The following is a 19,243-nucleotide window of genomic DNA, read 5'->3' on the forward strand; positions in this document are numbered from 1 at the left end:
ATTGCCAAAATGGGTAGGAAACGATGGTCAGTGGTTTTTGGACTGATTAGTGGGTGCCAAAGCAGATGAGGGTAATGGGAAATCCCTATTAAGTGGGCAAAGTGAAAAAGTAAGCACAGAAAAACTAACAGAGATAAGAAATCCTAGATAGATAAAATATAAGCAATAGAGCCAAGGGTCTTAACATTGAATTACTTTTTCTCAAACAATAGCAAAGAGATAAATAGGTCATCAGAGATCAAGGTCGGGGGGGGGGGGGTGTCTGCAGGATAAACAAGGGCTGCTCATTTGTACCTAGCAGAAAAAAGGAGACCTGTGTGAGAGTGTTACATTTAACATCCTTGTGGAAGTCAGGTAATTCAAATGCCCTCAAATCCACAGATTTCTGCGTGGAAATGGGATCATTTCTACATTTACCTCCATGTGTATTTGATCTTCCTTACTACTTCCTGTTTAATTTTAAGTAATTTTAAAATTGTGTTGATGTGTGTGTGAGAGAGTGTGAGTGTGTGAGTGAGTGTGTGTGTGTGTGTGTGTGTGTGTGTGTGTGTATGCTCATTAGTGTGCGTGTGCCAGGAGGTCAGAGGAAAGCCTGCAGAAGTCGGGGCCCTAGCTATCCATATGAGTGTGGAGACACCCAACTTGGGTTCTCAGGCTTGGTGGCAAACTCTCTTACATGCAGAGTCATCTTCTTGCCTCTCTTCCATTTCTGCTGCTCTTCCTTCCTGCTCTACATTTGTCACCTGTTTATCAGTTAAATTTGCTCATATAGGAGGCAGTGTGCCTCAGGATCTGATAGGTGTCTCCGCATTAGGTGTATGGAACAAAGTTCATTCCCTTTTCTTCTTCCACTTCTTTATTATATCGAGACTGAAGTCCATCCCAGTCTTCTCCACTGAGAGGTGACAGACACCTTGAGAGTCAAGCATCTGCAAACTGGAGTCCCAGCCCTCCTGTTCACCAATTGTAGTCAACTGGCCAGTGCATTAAATTCCATCTCAGAGTTCTCTCCTCTGTCAAATAGGGACAGTCATACAGGCTTTGAACGAATGTTCTGAGCATTGTTAGTTATATACATATATATCTGCTTCTGGAATATAAAGCAGGCTGAATAAAACCTAGCGGGTATTGTTACTACATTATTATTTCAGCTTCTCCTCTCCCTTTCTATCATGAACCATGATAAAAAAAAAAAAAGTGAGGGCATAGTTTCAATGACTTGAAGTGGGGCTGAATGGCTGCCTGATCATTTGTGTCTATCAGAACCCGTGGGAGCTGAAAACCCAAGATGGCTCTGAGAGAGAGAGAGAATGGAAACCTGTTTCTATCTCTTAGAGAATGCATCAGCTGTTCTAACACATCTCACTTCCCTGTGGGGAAACATTTCCTTACTCAGCACCGAAGTTTCTCCCACTGCAGGATACAAAACAAAACAAAACAAAACAAACAAACAAAAAACCAAAACCAACAACAACAACAACAACAACAAAAACAAAACCAGATTCTGTTTTTCCAGTGCCCTAACTATCCACCTGCTCCTGTGGTATGCTTTGGCCAGCAGAGTTAGTCAGAAGAGAGAGTTCCCAGTCATGGACCTTCAGATTCAAGAGGCCTGTATTCCCACATGATGACATCCTGTGTAGTTACTTTCACTATGGGAATATGACCACACTAGTCAGGGAAGGATGAAGAGAAATTCAGGACAGAGTGAATTTTTGTAGGCCAACTCATTCTAGGCCAAACAACCTCAACCATCTCACTAATAAGAGACTAAGTAAGTGTGATTTTAAGGCACTGAGTATGGTGAGTATTTATGATTTATGAGATAATATTAGCATGATTGTATTTATCTAATGCCCTGGTTTCAGTCCACTCAGGAATATTGCTCATTCAAAAATACTCACTGGTTTGTTTTCTTCTGTCTGTAACAAACACTAAGCTGCTGGGAATGGTTGTAGATACTTATTGTAAGGGCACCATCATTTCATTTAGAAAGTGAGAAGGGAGAGATTAAATTATTACAGGGAGATTTTTGAAGGAGTTATTTTCTTTTAAAATTTCTTAAAATTATTTCATTATTATTATTTATTACAATTTATTCACTTTATGTTCTGACTGTTGCCCCTTCCCGCATCTCCTCCCAGTCTCATTCTCTCTCCCATTCCCACACACACACCCAAGTCCACTGATAGGTGAGGTCCTCCTTCCTAGACTATCTGACCCTAGCCTATCAGGTCTCATCAGGACTATCTGGATCCTCTTTCTCTGTGGCCTAGTAATACCATCCCACCAGGGGGAAGTGATCAAAGAGCAGGCAACCAAATTCATTCCAGAGACTACCCCTGCTCTCCCTACTAGGGGACCCCCATGGAGACTGAGCTGCCAGTGAGCTACATCTGAGTGGGGGTCTAGGTCCTCTCCATGCATCATCTTTGTTTGATTCATCAGTCTCTGCAGTCAACTGAACAATGGATACATAAACCATGGTACATTTACATAATGGAATACTACTCAGCAATTAAATACAAGGAAATCATGAAATTTGCCGGCAAATGATGGAACTAGAAAAGATCATCCTGAGTGAGGTAACCCTGAAGCAGAAAGACACACATGGTATATACTCACTTATAAGTGGATATTAGTCATATAATATGATGAACATACTAATATCCATAGCCCTAAAGAAGAAGGACCTTAGGGAAGATGCTAAGATGGTTAATCCACATTCAGAATGGCAAACAGGATGGATATTCAAAATGGGAGAAGACAGGGAACAGGACAGGAACCTACTGCAGAGGACCTCTGAAAGACTCTACTCAGCAGGGTGTCGAAGCAAAAGCTGAGACTCATTGCCAAACTTTGGCAGCGTGCAGGAAATCTTATAAAAGAAGGGGGAGATAGAAAGACCTGGAGGAGACAGGAACTTCACAAGGAGACCAACAGAAAGAGGCATTTTCTAGGAACAGCTCCCTGCAGTCTGAGGTTTGTGTGAGGTGGTGAGCTGCTTGCTCCTAGTGACAGAAAGAGGAATTGCACCTCTGAGATGCTTTGCCCTTAATGAAGAGAAAAACAGGTTTTTATTATTATTATTTACACTTTATTCACTTTGTATCCTCCCATAAGTCCCTCCCTCTCCCATCCCAGTCCAACCCTCCTTACCCCTTCTTCATGCATGCCCCTCCCCAAGTCCACTGATGGGGGGTCCTCCTCTCCTTCCTTCTGATTTTAGTCTATCAGATCACATCAGGAGTGGCGGCATTATCATTTTCTGTAGCCTGGTAAGACTGCTCTGCCCTCAGGGGGAGGTGATCAAAGAGCAGGCCAATCAGATTATGTCAGAGGCAGTCCCCCTTCCCATTACTATGTAACTCACTTAGACACTAAACTGCCATGGGTTACATCTGCACAGGGGTTCTAGGTTATCTCCATGCCTGGTACTTGGTTGGCGTATGGGTCTCTGGGAAGACCCCTGTGTTCAAATCTTGTTTAACTCCAAAACTTCAACTCTCTAAGAAGCATACCCCCTACCCAGAGACCCAGGAGCTCAACTTGGATAAGCTTTCAGCCATAGCTTAATGGTATCCGAGGCTTAGAGAACAGGGTCACTTGTCCAGTGTAACTATAGGAATTTGTGTCAGACATAGGAATGCACCTAGAGCGCTTTTGCCCCTGATGCCATTGCAAACTGTAGGGTTCATACAGCTTTCAACAGTGATAATATTCTAGGCTGTGATTTATATTGCTGATTCTCACAATTATAATCCATAATCACAACATGGATTCCTTTTAATCAGATCAATATAGTACAGTGATTAAATCTAACAATTGATAATAACCAATAACTATCTGTTTAGTCTCTGCTTAAGGCACCTCATTTACTGCTTCCAAACTTTTAGGCACCAAAACGCCACAGCAATTGAAGTTCAGGCAGTAGTCCCATTTTGCAAATCTAGAAACTACATTTGAGGATAGATAACAAACTGTTCAAAATCACACAGCTATTTAGTGATTGTGTGTAGCAGTTTCCTCTGTGAAAACATTCTGTCTTTGGGAGAAGCTCTTAAAGGTTTAGGGTGAAGCATTTTACCCTTCAAGGAAATTCATTAAGCCAGGAAAGAAACAATTCAATAGCTTTAGGAAGCCCCTGAAACAGATCGGATTCACTTTGCTTCTCCTTTTCAAAGTTTATATAATAAGCCATAAAAGCTGTTAGGAGCAATTCTCAGAGAAGCCACACTGCTTGCTTCTAATTGTGTGACAAGCAGTGTGCTTTGGAGTTCTTTGATGAGTCATGCTGGGTTGGGCCTTCAGTCATAGAGATCTTTTTGGGTGATTTCTGCTCCTGTAAGTAAACCCAATAAACTCACTAGTTCACCAGGATGGACTTTGGTGGTATCCTTACTTTGGTCTGGAATGAGATGATGTTTGCTTAAGTCTTTCCAGGAATGTGATACAACAGGGACAGACACAGGGATTCTGACACAGATCAAAGACACATGACTCTTATGATCTGTCTTTCTTTTTTCTTCCTTCCTTCCTTCATTCCTTTCTTTTATCTTCTTTCTTTCGAGGTGACTCAAAAATGGTTTTCTTATTCCATCTTTCTCCACGTGTCATCTCTCCCTGGGGAATGCATGTCTGGAAGCTAAATCTTAGGACATTTACCCCTGCTTGGATTTTTCCTTACTTTCAAGGTCTAATTACCATGGGGCCTACTGGGGCAAGAAGTTTCTAGAAGATCTGGGGAGCCTGGAACTTCTGACTATAAACAAAGAATAGCAGTGTAGGCCCTGGATATCTTCAGAGTCAGAGGAGAGACACATCAAAGGGCTCTGGTCCTTTGATGATGGAAAGACAGGAAATTATCAGCTCTGCTCCACAGATAGAGACAGAGACTAGAGGGGGCTGATTTGACTTACTCTTGGTTTGGATTGGAAGGCACAGGCAACCTTGAACCCTAGCTTCATCCATTGAAAACAAAGCAAAAGCACTGAAGATGAGCACCAGAACTTGGTAGTACTGATGGAAGTTGGTGAGTTGCCTTTTTCCTTCTTCTTCTTCTTTTCCTTTTACAGTCTGAACGGAAATCACACATTACTCTACCAGAGTGCTTAATATGGATTTCAAAGACAGATCCTAACATAGTCATAAAAAAAGAAGAAAAAAATCCCCTCTGAAATGCAGACTCTGAGCTGTGTAGGTGTGCCTAGCAAGTCAAGGGGCTAGAATGTCTGATTTGAGTTCCTAAAAAATAATCAGGCATGAGAGTTAGAGTGTGTGGGTAGGTGGGAGAATGATAAATACTAGGGCTAGTAGAACTAGTACACTTTAACCTGTGTAAGACTCTCCAATGCAGCTGCTAAAACAGAACTTACCAAATAAACCTATGGCTATGTTTCCATAAGGAAAAAATATATATTTTCTTTCTCTCTTCAAATGCCTTGCAAGAAGTTCCCCTCATGAGGTTTAGTTGCAGGTCACAGAATGCTCTAAAAGAAATATGTTTTGCCTGGTAAATATCATCAGAGGGCTTTTAGCAAATTTGTGCAGACATCTTTGTTGTTTTACTCTCCACATTTCTGAACAGAAACTGCTTTCATCCCTACTCCATAATAGCCAAACCCTGTTTGTAACCTCAATCTCAGGCAACCACTGATCTGTTGTCTGCATCTGTAACCTTGCCTTTTCTAGATATTACATATTAATGAAATTATGCAGTTTGTGGTATTGCATTTGCCTTGATGTAACCAGCAGCAGTATCCTTTTTCTTTCCCTTACTGAGTAATATTCTATGGAATGGGTACATCATCTTTTATGAATCCAATCCAATTCTCCAAGCCTATTTGCTTTGTTTCCCATATGTATGACATTGTAGCTAATGCATCTATGAACATTCACATGCCAATCATCCTACAGCATGTTTTCTCTGATTTTGAATAGAATTCTTGGCATAGAATCGTGCAAAGGCTGTTCACGTCTGCTATCCACTACACAGCTCTGACTCAAGTGCACAATTAAAACCTAAGAAGCAAAATTTAACTTTAATTTTAAAATTCCATGATGTTATTACTCATGAAGCAGATCCTCTGAAGAACAACTGCTGTTACTTTGACGAATTCTGAAACAGAGAGCAGAGGGCAATTCCCAGCTAAAGTCACATCACAGGTGACACACCCCAAACTGATTCCTCATGGGTGCTCTAATTGTCACAGGTCTAAGCCTCTCTCTAGCAAGTGTTTAGATTGATGGTAGCTGTAGATTTTCTTTGCTCCCTTCATGCCACTAGGAAAAGATTGGAAAATACAGACAACGGTTTGTAGCCCAGTTACAGCCACACTGGAGTAAACACTAGGGCTAGTAGGACACTTTTCTCTCCTCCCTCGCAGTAACTTCACCTGTAGGTGGGAATGGTTAGGTAGCAGTCCCTATGTTTGTTTGTTTGTTTGTTTGTTTTTTTACAGTGGGGTTTTCCGGTGATGGCTTGAGCTGTGCCCAAAGTTTGCTGGTCTAAGACAGCGCCAAAGAGATCAAGAAGAAAGCACAACTTAGCCTAATGGTGGATGGGGCTTAGGTCCTGCTGCAGGAGCCGCAGGCAGAGAGCTCGCACTCTCCAGAGAAGTACTTGACAGCCCAGCGCTCAGCAGCTGCTGCGCGGCAGCGCGTGTTGTGGCGGTGGGAGGCCTGGCACTTTGGGCATGGTCGGGAGTGAGGGAAGCGGGATGCGTGGAGGGATAAGCAAAGTGGGTAGCTGAAAGCTTAGCGCCCCCTTTTCCCAGAAGAAGAGTGGGCAGTTTAAAGGCCACGTCCACAAGGAATGACAGGCTCTTCCTTTTCCAGCAGGATGGTGACTGGGAGCTGGCGTGGGGGGGGGCGGCGGCACCCAGTGTCACAGGGACCCGGAGATGCTGCGTAAAACGCAAACACAGGGCCGATATTCCTGCAGTCGTGTCTGCGCCTTAGTTTCTGATCACATTGCCTGGAGCCCAAGGGGAACCAAAGAATTCGTGAGAGTTCCAGGTCCCCGGGGCGGGTGGATAACTGCTTTGGTGCTGGGGTTCAGCCACCATCTGTTCTCCAGGGCCCTTCCCAAGCGCTTTGGGTCCTGGCGTTCTCTTCCTTCAGCGGCCTCTTTTTGACTTGTTCCCATTAAACTCCCCTCTCGGTCTTTCTTGCTTTTGCTGCATCACCCAGTTTTCCCCTTGTGTTTTTATTCTTCTTTTACTTAGGTCGCCGATCCCAAGCCACGGCGACCCTCCTCATTCTTCACCCACTGGAAACTCTTTCCTCCACCTTCCAGACTGGTAGTTTGTCCTAGCACGAGATCCCCATTGATGCAAGGATCCTTAGTCCCCCCACTCACAGTACGGGTCCCTACACTGCTACCGGGTACCAAGAGTACCTGGTACCAGGTACCAGCCCAGTCCCTGGCATGCTCCACCCCCGCCCGAAGCGCCAACGCTTCCTCTGCCCAGACACCTTACAGTGGACGGGTAGCAGGTTGGGGTATCCCTTGCAATCGTGGGTCCTTGTGGGAGAAGACAAACAGGAAGCTGAGTCAGGGTGCAGCTAGTTCTTCAGTTAGGCCCATCGTCTGGCCGAATGGCATTCTCTCTGGGGGCCTTGGGGTTGGGCGGGAGGCACTGTGGTGTCCGTTCCGGTAGGCAACAAGTGAAACTACCAGATGGGGGTGTTGATTTTACTCGGCTGGAGCAGAAATCAGGGAACACCCCAGGCGTGGCTGACCCTAAGGAAGGCTTTGCATGTAGGGTAGAAGAAATTTAGGGAAAATGAGTGAGTTCTTCCCAAGTCTTAACGCCCCTTTCTAGTGTCTTCACCGCTCTCTCCTTAAGAGAGGATTTTGCAATAGGTGTTGGGGTGCTGAAGGCTCGCTGGGGAGGGTGCTGGGCAGGAGCGATCAACGGGGAGGGATTCCCAGAGGGTAAAGTGCCCACTGATAAAGAACAAAATGTGCTCCCCAATTCCCGGTACTTGGGCGAAGCCTCCCATCCAATCCACCCTCCTGCCTGCCAGCCGGTCGAGGCCCTAGCTTGTCCAGCTGGAGCGGATTTCAGCAAAAGAGAAAAATGGGGGCTCCCAAGCCCTCTCCTGCTTCTCTCCGTCGCCCTTCCTGATTGGCTGTGCATCCCTGGAGCCCAACTTCAGTCGCTCCAGACTCTGTCTGAGCCCCCCACAGGAGACGAAGCTCTGCGACCCGGGGCAGGAGGGGCGGCCACCTATTCCTGGCTTTGGCACCTCGCGGGGCCCCCGGGGGGGGGAGGGGCGCGGACAGGGTAGGCATCCGTCGCCTCCTCCAGGCCCAATTCTCCGCGTCTAGCAGCTCCGATTCCTCTCCGCCCCCCTTCCCTCCCAGCGGCGGCCTCCCTCCTCCTCCCCCCTACCCGCCCGCCTGCCCGCCACCTCCCCCCCCCCCCCCAGTTTCTCATTCCTGCCACTAGCGCGCTCCGCGGCTCATTCCGCGGCCGCCGCCAGCTGAGGGAAGCGTCGCGGGCCGAGGAGCAGATGCCGCGGGGGCAGCTCTCAGCCGCCGCCGACTTGTGAATGGGACTCGGACCGGGGCCCGGGCTGACACCGCTGCGCTCGCCCAGTGCCAGGGACCGCCGGCTTGGAGGTCGCGTCCACCCGCAAGGGCCCCAGGTGAGGCGCTCTGCCAGTCTAGATGGGGCTTCTCGGAGTAGGCAGAAAAGGGGAAAGAATTGCTTCTGGAGGAGACTGTCTGTGGACGGGGTGCAGGATGGGGTTGCTGGAGATCACGTAAAGCGGGAGGGCTTTTGTGTGTGTGTTTGGGGCGGGGGGGGGGTAAAGAATATTTGTTTTAAAAATCAGAGAAAAAGAGAAGGCAGCCAGCTGTGGGCGCAGGCAAAGCAGGGGGTTGAGGCACCAGATGTGCGCCAGAGGCACCCTTGCTCTTTGATGTGCCCCCCGGGGGGGGGGGTCGCACCAAGGCGCACAGGGGGTTTGCTTTGGGTTGGGGCAAGGAACTGCAGAGCTGAGCTCTGGACGCGCAGACCAGACCGCTCCCGGCACGTCTCTAGGGAAAGTCAACCCCTGTGCGGTGCTCGCCTGCCGGGGCTGCGATTGGTCCCCAGGCGAGATTGCTCTCTGCGGGGCTCCAAGGGGGGGTCTTCCAGTACCTCCACTGATTGCTCCCCACGACTCAGTCCCCGCGTAGAGAGTGAGGGGAAAGCCCAGAAGAAAGCAGGCGTCCAGGAGGGGAGCGGCGACTGGCCGCACTTTGATAGCTTGGGTCGGGGTCTGTCGATTGCGGCTCCGAGGCCGGAGGCTGCGGTGCGCACTAGGTTTCCAAATTCCAGCCAGCGTCTCTTCCGGGGCTCCTTTCACCCTTACGAAGCAACTAGACGTGCAGGGGATGGTCTGCGAGCCGCTCAGACACGGGCTGGCCTCAGGCTTGCGCCAGAGGAAGCTTTCCAGGGTCACTGTTAACTTTGAGAATCAAACCTTCCCCGAAAGCCTGCGCTTGATTCCGGAGCGCTCCAAGCCTGCTCTTCTTCCTCCGCACGCCCGGCCTCCCTCCCTTCGGTTGGCCTCCGAGCCACTGTGTAGGAACAGCCAGGAGTAGCGGAAAAGGGGTGGCGGCTGGAGCATCCTTCCCTCTCGCCCCAACCCAGCCTCGCCTTGGCAGGGTCTTTTCGCTCCGCGATGCTAAGAGTCCCTGGAGAAAGTGAGACCCAGGAGACCGCGGGTCCAGCTTGCAGCTCCCTCTTTCTTGCCAAGGCCAGAATTTCTCCAGGGCTCCGCACTCTACCTTCCGCGAATGAAAGGTTCTCTAGATGGTCGAAAAAACCCTGTTGCTTTTGCTAATAATGCAGCAGGAATTTCACGGGCTATCGCACTGCTATGGAGAAATCGCATCTTCTAATTATTTAACAGTTCCATTTCTGCACGACGAAGGGTCGTCCCTGAGGGCTGGGAGTGGGTTTGTTAATGAAAGCCTCGTACTGCGGGAGGGTAGAGATTTGTCTAAAGTCTCCCCTTCCTTTTCTTCTTCAAGAAATCTTTTATGATGGCTCCCAAATCTTTTCCTATTTCATTCTGATCGTTCTTATCTGTGTACGAAGAAGCAGTAAGTTTTCTGCTTAATCACAAAGAGCAGTGATAATTAATCTGGCGAGCTGAGAGATCAATTTCCTTATCGCTAGGGCTGGCAGCTCACATCAAGGGTTTTGTGGTGTGTCTGGGTTTTCCAGGGGACCAGCATGCAGACGTGTTCTCAGGACCGAGGATATCCCTTCTCACCGCATCAGCATATTAGCAAGGCTGAGCTGAGTGAGAGAGCGCCTTTAAGGCCAGCAGAGGAAACAGAGAAGGGACTGACCTTCATTTCAATAATGTTGGAATTGTTTTTTCCTATGTACCAGAGACAGGAGCCCCCGAACTTAGAAAGGGATGCTCAATCCTGGCAAGTTGGTCTTCTTCTAGTAGAACAAAGGGATAAAAAAGTTGCAAAACAAAGGAGCATAGCTGTGGCTAATACCAGAGGGACCATGAAGCCACAGGCACGTTAAGTTTCTTAAACAATCTCTGGCTCTGAAGTTTTAGGGTTGGCTAGTTAGGCTCTGGAATTCGAACCCGCTGTGCAAAACATGTATCCTGCCTAGTGCAAAGGAATGTGAGCTGTGCTCAGTAGAGAGAAGGCAGAGGCATCCAAAGGACAGGAAACTTTGCTGTGTGGAAATGAGCTTTGCATCCTGCTCTCTGAGATCAGGCCATTGCATCTTAAGTACTTGGTGTCTCTACTTTACCTTTATTAATAACCAACAGTTACTGAAATTATTTTAATTATTAGTTCAAAAACTGTATATACTCTGTATATACTGGTCAGGATGTTATATGGTGTGTGTGTGTGTGTGTGTGTGTGTGTGTGTGTGTAAGAAAGAGGGAGAGAGGCAGAGAGAGGGAGAATCATCTCCACCTCTCCGAGTAGGAGAATGAACAAATTATAATCTGGTGAGGTTGGACTTGGAGATATGTTCAAAGTGGGTTTATTGCAAAGAAGGAGAAGGAGGAGGAAGAGTAGAAGGAGGGAAGAAGCATTTAAAAATAGTTCTTGTGGAAGCATTGGGCTATCTTGATAACACTCCAGAACTTCCATTATGCTCAGAACACTTATCAGTGCACCACAGCAAATTACTAGAAACTTAAATTCTATTTTCAATTAAGATGCAATCTTTTGTTAATTTGGAAAAAAGTTACAGCTCTATTTTTTTTTTCCTTTTTTATGGCACAGAACTCATATCTTCCCATTTACTGTGGTGGCTCCAGAATGCTCATCTGTGAGAGGAGGGTGCAGAGGGGGAAAGTTATGTCATCATTTGGGGAAATATGGATCAATTTCATGGCCATTTAATGCACATGTCTTCATAATTCATATTTTTTTCTTTCAGTTTTGAATAGAATTACAAGGCTGCTTTGTCAGGATTCAGGTTTGGAAATCCTCATATAGGAATCACCATGACATTGACTTTATGGCTTGATTTACAATGGTAAAAACTACACTCCCATGAGCTTTGTGTGTCTTGAAACCTTTCCTATGGATGTCATTAACTTAGAAAGCAGACAGTTGGCTTAAACTTTGATCTATTATATGAAAACCTATGTTTTTCCGAACCACCTAAACAACCTAAAAACTTACGAATTTTAGTCTTCGTTTTCAATGCTTTTATGTTGGAAGTTCAAAACGTATGCTATGTTTATTTGAGCTTATTTTCAAAATTGACTTTTATTTTTTGCTTTGACTATAGGCACACACACACACACACACACACATGTTACTAATAACAAAATACACCCCGTGGAATGTGGAATTGAGATAAGATAGTGAACATTTTTCTTGCACAATCAAGTCCACAGATTTGCTATGAATTTCTAAGCACTTCCTTAGAAATATACATTCACTTTATTTGTTCACTACTCTGTGATTTTAATGCACCAAAACATATTTTCAATGAATTTCTTCTTTACCAAAGTTGGTCGTCATATCACCAGAAGTTGGCAAATCTGTCAAGAGCTCTTGTCCTTTGTTTTGATTTTGAAACGATTAACATTTCCACTTAAAGTTGGTGCTCAAGAAATATATAAAGAAATCTAACCTATATAAAACTGAATGTTAATTTTTAATGGAAAAAAAGGAAGAAAATCCACAGGTTTGTTTTTGGAGGAAAAAAAAAAGAAGAAGAAAAGTAGGAAAAAGCTGGAAACTTTGTGATTTCCCCATCTAGTGCATCAGGATTACTGTTATGGTCACCTACAGTTTTCTTTCTGAGCAGGAAGGTCTAAAGAAAACAGTGGAGGAGGATAACTAAGCATCTTTCTGCTTTTTACCCTGACATTGAGAGTCATGTGCATTTCTGGAAATGGACTCTTTTGCAGAAGATTACACTTTTGGCCACTAGAGGGCAATGGTGACCTTCTCCAACTTTTTACTCGGGGCCCCTCTGCTTTTGAGGGCGCCATGAAAAGCAGTTTTGTTTCTAGCCTTGTCTGCACCTCTGCAGAGAGGACAGATTTGTCTCTGCGGCTCAGGCTCCTGCTCCGGTGGATTGTGTGCATGAGCATCTTCCTAGTGCCAGGACCTGTCACCGGCAGTCTGTTCTTCTCACTCTGGACTTCGCTAGAAAGTTGGGAAATTTTGGAACTTGAGATTGTCTTAAATCAAAGCCAGAGTAGGGACTAGGGAGAGATTTAAATAAGGTTATCTCCCATTGAGGCAGCCATCTGCCAAATGGATGGAAGGACCGACGGACGGACTGACGGATAGACGGACGGATGGATGGATGATAGTGTCTTTGTTTGTTTGGCAAACAAAATGTCAAGAAGAGCGTTTTGATTCCGGGAAAGACATGGAATGAATTGGAGGTGGGGGAAGGGAGTGTTTCAGATACTTCTGCATTAACATTACCTCTTCTTTCAAGAGGTTTTAAAGACATCTGCAAGACAGTTGCAATTTGCAAAAATATTAAAAAGAACTACAGTTAAATTTTTGGTAAATACTTTGAGTGTGGACTTTTAATATAGCAGTAAATGTTTTATTATTACTCTTAAATCATTCCTGATGCTACTGTTTAAAACCTAACTTTAACACAGATTAAAATTTAATTTGAATTTAGTCCTCGATCACTGGAGTTTAATCATGGAGGTTTTTTTCTTTCTTCAGGGATAGGAAAATTATGTTTTATGATTAAATTGCATAATTCAGTTTATAGAAATTTATATCTGTTACTGTTTGATGGCATCATTATGAAAGTTCAGAAGAACTGAAAGAACTAATGCCATGTCATAATTAAGAGGAAAGCTCTATTAAAAATAAGTACTGTTTTAAGTGGATATTTCTGTATTAAAAAAACAAACAAACAACTGAATAGAGCTGCCTCCCTGTTGGTTCAGCAGTAGCGTTCTTTGCAACTCTGAACTGTGTTGGAATTTGTGGACATTTGATAGATAAGGAATCAATGTAATTGGATTATGGGAGGGACTATTAAGTCACTCAGTGGAAAGTGAGATAAAGTGTTTTGTAGACTGTGTTCGCTCAGTATCAGATAGTCGATTTAACTTTTTAAAAAAGGCAATTTTACATTCCAAGGGCTTGTGAGTAATGCACCTTAGAACTGTAGACAAAATTCCATTGTCATTTGATTTGGCTGGAGGAGAGATCTGGAATACTTTCGGAGAGAAAGTGTTGTTCTCCTAGCCTGTCAGTTCAAGGTTTCAGCTCAGGCAGAGAATCTGGCATCTTCGGATGTTAGATAGGAAAGAAATCTGAGACAAAAGAGAAGGAGAAAGGGAAGAAAACAGAGAGAGAGAGAGAGAGAGAGAAAGAGAGAGAGAGAGAGAGAATGAGAGAGACAGATGGGTTGTTTCTCATGGCATGCCAATCACAAATGTCTATAGTGCTCTCTAATTTTTGTCTATCTCCCAAGGTCCCCAGGTAGAACATTTTGGGTGCAGAGCCCGTAGTTTCTCCAAATGACTCAACTGGCAATCATGAGCAACAAACAGAGAATTACTCTGTGTCTTCTGTAATTGTGTACTCCTTGAAGAGTGTTTGTGAATGAACACTGCTTTCTTATCAGATTCTCCCTGCTATTGCAGAATGAATGAAATCCTCTACTTCCTGATCTGGTCCATTCTGCTGGAGTGACTTTTACATATTAAACTCACCTCTCACTGTACAGTTCTTTTGTAAGGAATGACTTTCGGCCCATTGTAACCCTTAATATAATGTTGACCTATGTGTCAAAGAAAGCTGAGTAGTATTAGCGATCTGTTTCCAGCCCTCCTTAGGGTCTACCAGTGAAGTGAGAATTTGAATAGTGGCCTGGCTATCAATGTTAGATTATCCTTCTATATATGAATAAACTGAGTGCAGCTAGAACTGACGATCAAACCTTGGGAACTCGGTCTTTGGGAAAAATTTTACCCATGGGCATATTGTGGAACAGTTAGGCTGGTTTTTATCACCACTGAAGTTTGGTCTGGTTTTTTAAACATGGTGGTAACCTTGTTCAGTAGCATGCTTAGGATAAGGATGAGGAAGCTGAGCTTAGGCATGAATTTGCAGTGTTAAGCCTACCCTTATTCAAAATGTTGGTTTTTATTCATTATGGATTTATTTCCAATAATCTTTTAAAAGTATATTTTCATTTATTTTATGTCTATTAATACTTTCTCTGCACGTATGCATGTAGACCATGTGTGTGCCTGGCGCACATGGAAGACAGAAGAAACCATGGGATCATCTGGAATTGGAGTTACAGAGAGCTATGAGCGCCCATGTGGGTGCTGGAAACTGAACCCAGGTTCTCCATAAGAGCAGCAAGTGCTGCTAACCACTGCACCATCTCTCTGGGCCCTTTCCAATTAATTTTAACTTTAAAATCTTGCATTCAAGTATTATTATTTTGGTTACTCAATGATTTTTTTTTAAGTCACCGTGTATGTCTTTCACGGAGAGCACACTGCTTGGCTGATCCTACTCCCAGTCACATCTGTTCAGAACTTTAAGTGTCCTGCATTTGTAGATGGATATCTGCTGAAAATTCACAAACAAACCAGGCAAAGACTCAGATGCCTCTTTTAGAAAAGCAGCTCTGTGTCCTGGGGTTGTTACAAAGGGAAAACCAAGTTGAGCCCGATGCCTAGCGAGCCCCAATGAACACTGAAGCTATTGGCTGCAAAAATAGAGCTCGAGGTGAGGAGACACTTCAGTCACTAAAGCGCTTGCTGAGTAAAGACAAGGACCCGAGTTCAATCACTAGAACAGATTTGAAAAGCCGGTGGCATGGACTTGTAATCCCAGTACCAGGAAGGAAGAAACGGGCAAATCCCTGGGGCTTACTGGTCAGCCAGCCTATCTTATTAGTGAGCTCTGGGTTCAGCGAGAGATCCTGTCTCACAAAACCGGGTAGATGACACCTGAGCTGTCTAAAGTTGTCTGCGGGCCCCACCGGCATCCGCACGCGTGACCTGTGCTCGCGGCCACGCACGGGCACGCATGCGCACACACGGCCCTTTGCTCACACTCAGAACCGGGACTCAGTTTCATAGACTAACGATGACAGCCAGCAGCTCCTCTTTTCAGTGATTAGATGTAAATCTTTGCTCTAGATTGGGGCATCTCTCAGTAAGTGATGGAGTGTTCGTTAGCGCCTGCCTCTTTTGAATGATTTCATGTATTTAAGCGCTCCATCCTTCTTCCTTTTAGAATATTCAGGAGGCCGTGGAGATTTTGGAGGTAGTTACGGCTTTTGGAAAGGGCCTGCCTCCTTTGTACCCGTGCAGGTTTTGTTCCCACTGTTCACTGCACATATGGGTTTCTGTGGGAAGTTACCCTGAAGGACGGTCTTCCTGGGAAAGCTGCCGGAGCATGTGATGCGGCGATATCCATCAGGGGTCTGCTTTCGTGTAAAAACGGCTCATTACTATTCCAGACTAGCTTAAAAGATAATTAGTCTCTTGATAAATCGTCTCAATTTCAAGACTGTTCCTGTTTGTTTTTCAGGTAAATGTAGTTTAGGATTTCAAGGGCTTTTGCCAGTGACAATTTTAACTCCTGAAGAGAAGGCGACTGACAGAGTTTGTGCCCCACAAAGAATATCTGTCTTTTATGATTCTGTCTTTTATGGGCCCAGACGAAAACACAGGGACTTGATTTCTACTTAAAAAGTCCAAGGGGCTTCACTCTCTTTGCAACCTTACTGGCTTCTCAACCATTTTTATACCCATATCTCAGCCAGCCTGGGCCCTCCATGCTGCCCTGCTGTTTTCCATCCACATCCTACTAGAGGCCTCTGTTCTTGCCCCAGGCCAGTATTCTCTGCTGACCTTTCCTGCCAGTGACCAAGAATATGTGCTGGTGGCTGAGGTAACAGATAAAGCCAACTTATTGAGTTCCTACTATGTGCCACATGCTGATGGCATCTTTCTGTCATTCTATACAACTTCTATGGGAGCAGGGATGAACAACTATTTACCAGAGAGGGAGGGAGATAGTTCTCAGGGAAACTAAAGACCCTTGAGGTTGAGTTCGCAAACCTACTTGGAGTCCCAGTGCTCAGCAGTTTCCTACTATGTGAGATGTGTGTCACACGCCTGGGCCTCCCTAGCAATCAGGGGCAACGTATATGGCAGAAAATACGAGTTAATCATGCAGTGACTTTAGCACTCTGCACAGTCCCAAATCTTATCCATAAAAGGAACTTCCAAGAGCTTCTGGTTTAATCCCTTCTCAGCAGGGTTTCTTCTTGTCAATGATCCTACAGGCATCTTAAATGCCTCAATGGATGGCAGCCTGTTAACCACCCCTCAGGAAGCTGGGATTCCTTAGCTTTGTTCTGTCTATTGAAGGGGTGGCTGAAATGCCTCCTTGAGCAACTTCCTTCCCGAACTTAAACTTTGTGTCCCAGCATATTTTTCCATCTTTCCTGATAATCCTACAGATATTAGAAAATGCTTTTCCATAACTGTGGCACTCTAGAATTTACTGAGCGTTAAGCCAGTGTAGCGTTATGCTAAAAGGATTTTATGCAATTTCAGATTTCCTACCCATAAGCACACTGGGAGAGTATGGTCAGCATCAAAAAGAGTGAAAACATTAATGTCTGGTTTTCTACAGCAGGGAAAAACAACGCTGGGATCCATATGCAGGCACCAAAGCTTGGCTACCATGTTGGGATGTTCCTATCATTCAGTCTAACCAAACTGATGAGATTTTCTACCATGCTCATTTCCCAACTGCCTCCTGAAATTTGACGAAAGGGCATGCTTGGCGATCCTTTTTGCTGCACTGTGACCACTGAGGCTGACTATGTGGGTTCCTTCCTGTAATGAGGGTTGAGGACTTGGTTTTATCAAAGAGAACTCTCAGAAATCCTATAGTAGTATCTATATATAGTAGTATCTAATCCTATAGTAGTATCTATAATCCTATAGCAGATAGTAGTATCTGCTACTGACAATGAAGGGGGTGTCTTTGCTTTCAATGCAATCTCTTTGCACTATCTGCAAGCAAAAGTCAAGTGCATTTGGACAAGCCCACATTCACACACTGTGTGTGTGTTAAATTTCAAAATAATTTTATTAAATGTACTTTTGATCTTGTGTTTTTAAAACATTGTTTAATTCATGGCTGTGTAAAGAAGAAGCGTGTCACATCCTTAGACAGTTAAACCGTGAGATTTTACATGACTCTTACATGGGATCTATAGTCAATTTGCTATGCTATTTGATAGTGCTTTGTACTTGGTTCTGGCATTTTGGTCTCAGCTTTTAGCTCTTTCCGGTTGTGTAGTGATTTTCCCATGGTTTTCCTTTCCTTGGTTCTATTGAGGATAAATAAACTGAGACTGTTACTCAGCTTCCTATGACTAACACACTGTATTATGGTGTATGATTTTTTTTTTTTTATGAGGAGAGAACTTATTTGGGCTCCCAGTTTAAATCAGTCTGTGATGGACTGGTTCTTTTGGCTTGACCTATGACAAGCAGCTCATGATGGTAGATGTTAATCATGGGGGCAAATCTCTTACTTTATTATTAAGCAAAAATTAGGGAGAAGAAAAGACAGTTCCCTTCAAAGGTACACCCCATATTTGAAGATCTCCCTTTAGGTCCCACCCATTGAAGTTTCCTTTGTTTCTCGATAGCACCATATCAAGGAAATTCTTTCACACATGTGTTTTGTGGGGAGTCAAGATCCAAACTATGATGGTAGCTTTAATTTACCTCTGTAAGGAGTTGCCTTGGGATGAATTACTTTGTCATCAAAGTCTGTGAGTTTAACATACAGTTGTGGGAAGATCTCAAGAGTGTTTTCTCAATGAGTTGAAATTATCTATAGTGCAGAAAGTACTCAGTCTTCTCTATGAAACTTGAGGTTATAGCAGTCAGTGATGTAAAAGGAGACATTAGTATATTGGGCTGAGAGAATGACAAGGTACTTCCAGCTCAGTGAGCAAAGATGGCATTTAGAAGGTATGATCTAATCCAGCTCCTGGGTGTTAGAGACCTAGAGGTTATCTAGATTAAAATACTGTGGTAGGTGGTCCTGTTTTTACCATCACAGCCTAGAGGTGTTGTGGTCCCCTCCTGATGTACAACTTATTGACCTCTTAAGAATACCATTGACATATGCCACTGCTAGAAATGCTTCCTTAGGCTGAGCCACACTTAGACTCATTGAAGTTCATGCTTTTTGATCTTGGTGTCATGTAGAATAATAGTAATTCTTGTGCCACACTATGACTGTTTGTTATTTATGTTCCAGGATGGCTTCTTCCGTTCCCCACATGTTCAGATTACACAGCCCATTCATTTTTTCCCTCCAAACCTCTTCACAGAAAAGGATTGTAGACTGAGATCTAAGCAGCTAGACTGTAGATTATCAACTTTCTTCTATACACTTCTTTTATTGCAGCCGGAGGCTACATTACATTAGTTTTTATTGCCAGCCACATCACCCAGAGGACTTACGCTCCACGCTTTGTTTGTTTATTTGTTTTTCCTTATGTGCTGCTGTTAAGTCACATTTCCCCACCTGTCCCTGCGCATGTAAGACATGCTAAGGCACCCCATGCATAGTATAGACTCTAAAACCAGGCTGCCTGACTTTAAATCCTGGCCCTGAGATCTACCAGTTGTGCAAGTCTCTCTCTCCCTCTTTCTTCCTTCCTTCCTTCCTTCCTTCCTTCCTTCCTTTCTTTCTTTCTTT

At 44.5% G+C, this 19,243-nt stretch overlaps 1 protein-coding gene across 2 annotated transcripts in view; it reads left to right on the forward strand.

Moving 5' to 3' along the window:
* The first annotated feature begins 8,458 nt into the window (after positions 1-8,458).
* The window catches only part of Cdh11 (cadherin 11), a 156,680-nt gene continuing 145,895 nt past the window's right edge, over positions 8,459-19,243 (forward strand). For both annotated transcript variants that reach the window (XM_021658818.2, XM_060392147.1), the window contains exon 1: positions 8,459-8,655. The gene's annotated coding sequence lies outside the window, so the exon portion shown is untranslated. The remainder of the gene's footprint in view (positions 8,656-19,243) is intronic.

This window comes from Meriones unguiculatus, chromosome 10 (genome assembly GCF_030254825.1).
Source record: "Meriones unguiculatus strain TT.TT164.6M chromosome 10, Bangor_MerUng_6.1, whole genome shotgun sequence".
Taxonomy (NCBI): domain Eukaryota; kingdom Metazoa; phylum Chordata; class Mammalia; order Rodentia; family Muridae; genus Meriones; species Meriones unguiculatus.